The 5,810-nt window shown below is 35.8% G+C and overlaps 1 pseudogene; it reads right to left on the bottom strand.

Annotated features, from left to right (window-relative positions):
- Positions 1 to 3,212: 3,212 nt before the first annotated feature.
- LOC120165349 lies at positions 3,213 to 5,496 on the bottom strand (annotated as a pseudogene).
- Between the last annotated feature and the right edge of the window lie 314 nt (positions 5,497 to 5,810).

The raw sequence follows: 5,810 nt of genomic DNA, 5'->3' as shown, positions 1-5,810 counted from the left end.
AAAGAAGACCCAAATCGCAGAATTCTGTATGGTTTTGAGTCAAGAAAAGTTGAGAAACTTACATATCATCCATGAACTTGGTAGCAACCATGACGCTCGTAATAAGCAGCCGATGAACGTTGAAAGAATCGATGGGCAGCGAGGGTTGCCTTTGAGCAAACCGATCGAGATAAACGTAAGCGACGACGAAGCACGAGGGGCTGCAATTTGCGTACTTGTGAATTCTGTGGAGGTAGCTGTGGATCGAGATGGTTGGCCGTGCTAGGCCGTGGAAGACCGACATCTTCGGAGGCTGAAACCCACTATTTACGTCGTTGGATTCGGCAACGTTTTGGATGAGAGAAAAGAGAGGAAAGTTATGAGATTCTGCATAAAGTTTGGGTTCTCTAGCTCTGCCATGGCTGACCAGGTTTTTGGACCAGAAGAGTTGAATGTGTTGTGATATGCTGTTTCTCTCGTTGAGGTAACATGTTTATAAAACAGGTTTTAAAGGTGGTCGTTAAAGGGGAGGTGTTTTCAGTGGAAACAGTAAAATTAGGCTTAATTTTATTAGCGGATCCAAAAATATTTTTCTACATTGATACATATGTATTAATAATAAAAAATTTCATATGAGTTAAAAACAAATTGTAAACAAATTCGAATTTCCTGACGTACACATAGATCCGCCACTACTTAATTGTAAAATCACCCCTCACTGATAAAAATTTTTGTAAAATCCCATTGAGTAATCCCAGTAAGATAAAATAGTATTTTTCTTAGAAGAACATATTTAAGTAATTGTCTATGCATTTGCGAGATGTATTTATCGTCCATTGCTTAATAAAATCTTAAATAGATAATATCATTGTAATTACCCTACACTATTTTTAAAAAATTGGGTAAACAACCCTCATGATTTTTTTGACTATGGGATTTTAATTGGCATGATGCCAAAAGTTAGTCCCCTAACATTTATCAAATTAGTTATTTTGATCTCTCTTCTTTTTAGTATTTTGGCCTCAATGTTTCTTTTAAGGTAACAAGGCCTCTATATTTAACCCATATTTGTTTTCTGGAAACATTTGACCCATATTTCATTTTAGGATAAAAACGACCCATATTTTAGAGCATTAATTATGTGTTAACTAACGATCTTCATCCACTTAGAAAACTTTTGAGGCAAAATCTCCAAAAAAAAAATATGGCCCAAAATAATATTTGATAATATTGAAGATTAATTTGACACTATGTCATTTAATTGATCATCAATCTCAGATTATTTAACGATTATTCAATTTAACCTGATCAAATGGTATCTTAGAGAAAATGGGTAAAAGGTGGTTCATTTGGGGATTAAAGTCAATATTCTTGGGGGGGAAATTGAATTTTCCTGTTATTAAAGTTGATGGAAATGTTGTTGTGCTCATGACATGCAACACCCATCATGTGATAACATGTGGGAAAATGATTGTGATTGTAATTGTGTGGGTCCTGCTTTCCGAAAGATCCTATCACTTCCAGCATGTGTGCTAAATCTAAAAAAATTGGATTTGTCATGTTTGTTTCGGACAGGTACCTTGTATTTGGTCTGCTGGTTAATAATAAATTTCGAACAGATCCGGGATCTTGCCCTGCATGTATTTTGTCCCAGAAAACAAGCAATAACTTTGAACATGCCATGGTTTTGGTTTATTTGTCTGCTTCTGTTCGGATTCACGGGCACGTCAAAAAAATTTACTTTTATGAAAGATCATCTCGTGTGTCACGACATCAAATAATGAAGTTGGTGATAATAATTTAGTTCATGTATTTAATTTAATCATTTTAAATTTGTACTTTTTGAATTTGGAAATCTAATTCAAACAATAGCCTACAAATGTTAAGTCATTTCTCTGTTTTCTTAAAAAGATCTATAACTAAATTCGTATACGCATGGAGATTACGATGCTTAAACTCGAATTCTTTTAGTTTAAGGGTACTTTTGTTGGTTTAATAGACCTAATTTATATATTTTTAAATCAATTTAATTCTCGAATTTGTTTAGAGGCATCATTCTAACCATCGAAATCCGTCGACCGTTTTTACTAACAGTATCGTTAGTCTTCTACGTCTATGGATTAAAGGGTTATACTAAAAATTTACTCATCAAGCCACGTCAGTTAATATTGGCTGACGTGGAAATTGTTGGTGTCTACATACACATAAGGCTAAGGTTATGTTAGTCAAAACGAACTTCGAGGACTAGGATGATACCCCTAAATAACTTCGAAGATTAAATTAATATGAAATACTAAGAGCGAAAATAATAAATTAATCTATTACAATAACAAAAATAACCCTAAACCAATTCTTTTAATATCTATGTTATATTTAAGTTTTATGTGATTTAGTATTATTATCCGTGTACCATTAGATTAGAATTCAAATTTTAAGATTAAAAATACATAAAATAAAATCAATCAAATTGGCAATTCCAAAATAAATAAAAAAAAATTAGAAAGAATATCGATCATATTAAAATTTAGTTTTTCAATATTTATTTAAGTATTTTTTAAATTTAGACAATTAACCCTTGAACCCTAATTCCGCCTATGCTTGACTTTAGAGCAATAATAATATTTGTAATGTACGTTGGTCTAAATTCCATAGTACATCTCAATAACTCTGTCATTTGCCCTTACTTCTCATGATTGATCATAGGTGGTTATAAGGGTATTATCCGTCTAAAATCTTTATAACTAATAAAGCACACACAAATAGTAAACCTTTACACATCTCATAGATACAACTGTTTGAACTCAAATCTCGAGGGAAAATAACTTTTTCCCTCTCTTTAACACGAGAACTGCATTCGAGTTAATAGCTGATAAAAAGCAAGCAAATCATACTCAACAGGTCATTAATTTTAAAAAGGAAATCAGGTTCCTTGCATTTCATCAGTGTTCGTTAAAATATCTTAAAATCATTAATTCAATACCATCAAAACTCTTTCATTTCAAAACAGATTATAGTTGATAAATGAGTAAAACAAAGGTATGGGATGTGACCAAACCAAACAACTTTGAAATCTAGAAGTTTTATATGTAGGTTCAATAAGCTTCTAAGTCATGAGAATGGTAAACTATTCATATCCTTTCCACTGAGCACCTACACAGGCATAAATTGCAAAATTCATACATCTCGAACAGGGTTAAACGGTATGGGCACCCGCAAGACTTCACGTAGGTCGGTTTTCTCACCTGCAGAGTGAAGCTTCCCCTGTACGATGCATGCAAAGCGTAGATAAACATCTATAAGTTCACGATCCTTGACGACATCAGTGGATATGCTTAAATCATGACTTCGATGAAAAGATAGATAAAAACTTCCCTGCACCTAAGATTTAAATACCGGTCATCAGGCACTGCTCTGCAGTTGTTGAGAAGCACCTCTGAATTTTCATCCTCGTACTCAACACCGGAGCTATAACAGTTGTTTACGTCTTTGTCTGTTGGCAATTTACTTTCGATGGCAGCTTCGGATAATCCAATTTCTGACGCAAAAGCTTCGTTTTTGAGATATCCAGCTTGCTGTATCAATCCCACCAAAACCTCCCTACTTTCCTCATATGATTTTTCGTCGCAGAGATTGAAGAAGGCAGAAACATTTGTGGGCTTTGGCCTCCAACTTCTCGTGCCTTCGGTTGCAAAGCTTCTTTTAGGCAAGTTAGAGCCTCGTCAATTCTCGACTCTCCAATATGCCCTTCAGCAAGAGTTCCATGAGCTTGAATTTGGCTTTCCTCCGACATCAGCTATGTGATTGAAAAGCTCTCAGCTTTATCGAAGTTTCCTTCTTTGACATACCACCCTATGAGAAGATTCGCTATTCTAGGGTCATAAGATGTTTTCACCGATAGCCACTCTTCGTAAATCGTTTCTGCCCCTTCAATATCATTGGTCCTAACCAGAGACGATATTATGGCATGATAACCCAAATTCGGAATACTGGGGAAAATAGATTTGTAAACCTTCCACACCCGATAAACCTCCTCTTTATTACCAACATTACCATAGAGAGTAATAAGATAATGATATGGTATACGATCCCGACCAGTGATCATACTCTCTACATTTCTCAAGCATTCTTCGGCTTTTTCAGGCAGTCCCATCTTGATATACATAGTCGCCATTGTGCTAAATGTAGTCCAGTTTGGATTGATCTTCGATCTTCTTTCATCTGCTCATATACTCGTTCCATTCTTTCCACAGATCCTTGGGACCCACAAGACGATAACCAGATGTTGTATGAATATATATCAAGACGTATGTTTTTTACCAACATTTCCGAAACCATGGACTCGACTTTATCGTACTCCTTAATGTTCATGTATAGAGTCATGATCACATTACGGAAGGGGATGCAAGGCATAACCTTTATTCCTCATATTGTCAATTGAGACTCTGCCTTTTCTTGCATTCTTGCCCGCACATAGGCATTCAGAAGGGCTCCATATATCCTTTTGTCCTTCAAAGTATCGGGGAGTTGAAGGAAGTAATCTTCGGCGCTCGAAACTCCATGCACCTTGGAAATAAGGTCCAATTCAATCGCAGCATCACTAGCTGAAAATCTAAACCTCTCACTTCTGATGTTCATCCACTCGTAAACCTGTACAATGTCGGAAGAGTTTCTTAAAAAAGATATCTGATGCAAGACCATCAACTCTACTGAACAAAGGAGCTAAAAAGTGTCAACTTGATGAGGCCATCAATTACACCGATCAACAAGAAGAATAACAACAAAGCATTTTCCCACAAAGTAGGCTCTTCTAAATGTATATCAATATGCCATTTTGCGTTTACTTTTAGGGCAAGCCACCCAAAATGTGCAAATATGTTCATGGAAAACACCAAAGCACCAAAGTTTAGGAAAGAAATCGATTTTTCACGGTGGACAATTCAGAATTCTGACAACCGGAGGTCTGCCATCCTAAACTGTTGGCGATACGGGACCACAATAGCACGCAATTGTGATAAATGTAACATGGCTGCAACCTCAATTTAAATCCCTGATGTTAAGTAATTTATAGAATCTACAACAGATAAATAGAAAACACCAAAACAGAAGAGAATTCTTTTCTGGGTATACCTCAAGGGCTTGCTTGTAACGCCTGTACTTCCTTAACTCCTTGACAACCCTATAAAGTTCCCATTTGGTGAACTTACTGCCGCCTTTTTCCCAGTTATTCAACACAGAGGCGGAACCCAATTCAGGGTTTTCCATGAGAGAGATTTTTTTGTAAAGAGCGATCCATTTGACCATAGGTCTTCGCTCGAAGTCCACGGTTCCATAGCTATGGACTTGTGAGATGGAACATGTGATTTGGAGCTTTTTGAAGCTCTGGGTTTTGGAAAGGATGAACCGGGGGATCTGGCGTTGGAGTAGTTGAGAGTAAGAAGAGGATGAAGAGAGAGAAACACGGTGGTTCAACACCGATGGAGGCTGGAGAAGAATACATTTGGGTAAGGGTTTAAGGGATTACGCTAAAAGTAGTGAGTGAAATGGTAGGTTTTGGTTACTTGCATAGCAAAGCTTCTACTTGAAGATAGAGTTATGGCATGCGACTCGAATTCGATAGGTTTTAATAAGATCTGATAAGGTTAGATTTTTTTTAAAAAAAAATTGGGTTTTGGTTAAGTTTTTTTATGTGATGTTCGGGTCGGATTTGAGTTTAGGGTAAAAAATATTCGACTCGACCTAACCCGAAAAAAATATATAACTTTACTTTATATATTTAGAAATAATTATAATAATATCCCACTATATATTATTATTTTTAATTAAATCACTAT

This window comes from Hibiscus syriacus, unplaced genomic scaffold (genome assembly GCF_006381635.1).
Source record: "Hibiscus syriacus cultivar Baekdansim isolate YM2019G1 unplaced genomic scaffold, ASM638163v2 tig00111582_pilon, whole genome shotgun sequence".
Taxonomy (NCBI): domain Eukaryota; kingdom Viridiplantae; phylum Streptophyta; class Magnoliopsida; order Malvales; family Malvaceae; genus Hibiscus; species Hibiscus syriacus.
The sequence above is the reverse complement of the archived record's forward strand: the minus strand, read 5'-3'. Positions and strand labels throughout refer to the sequence as shown.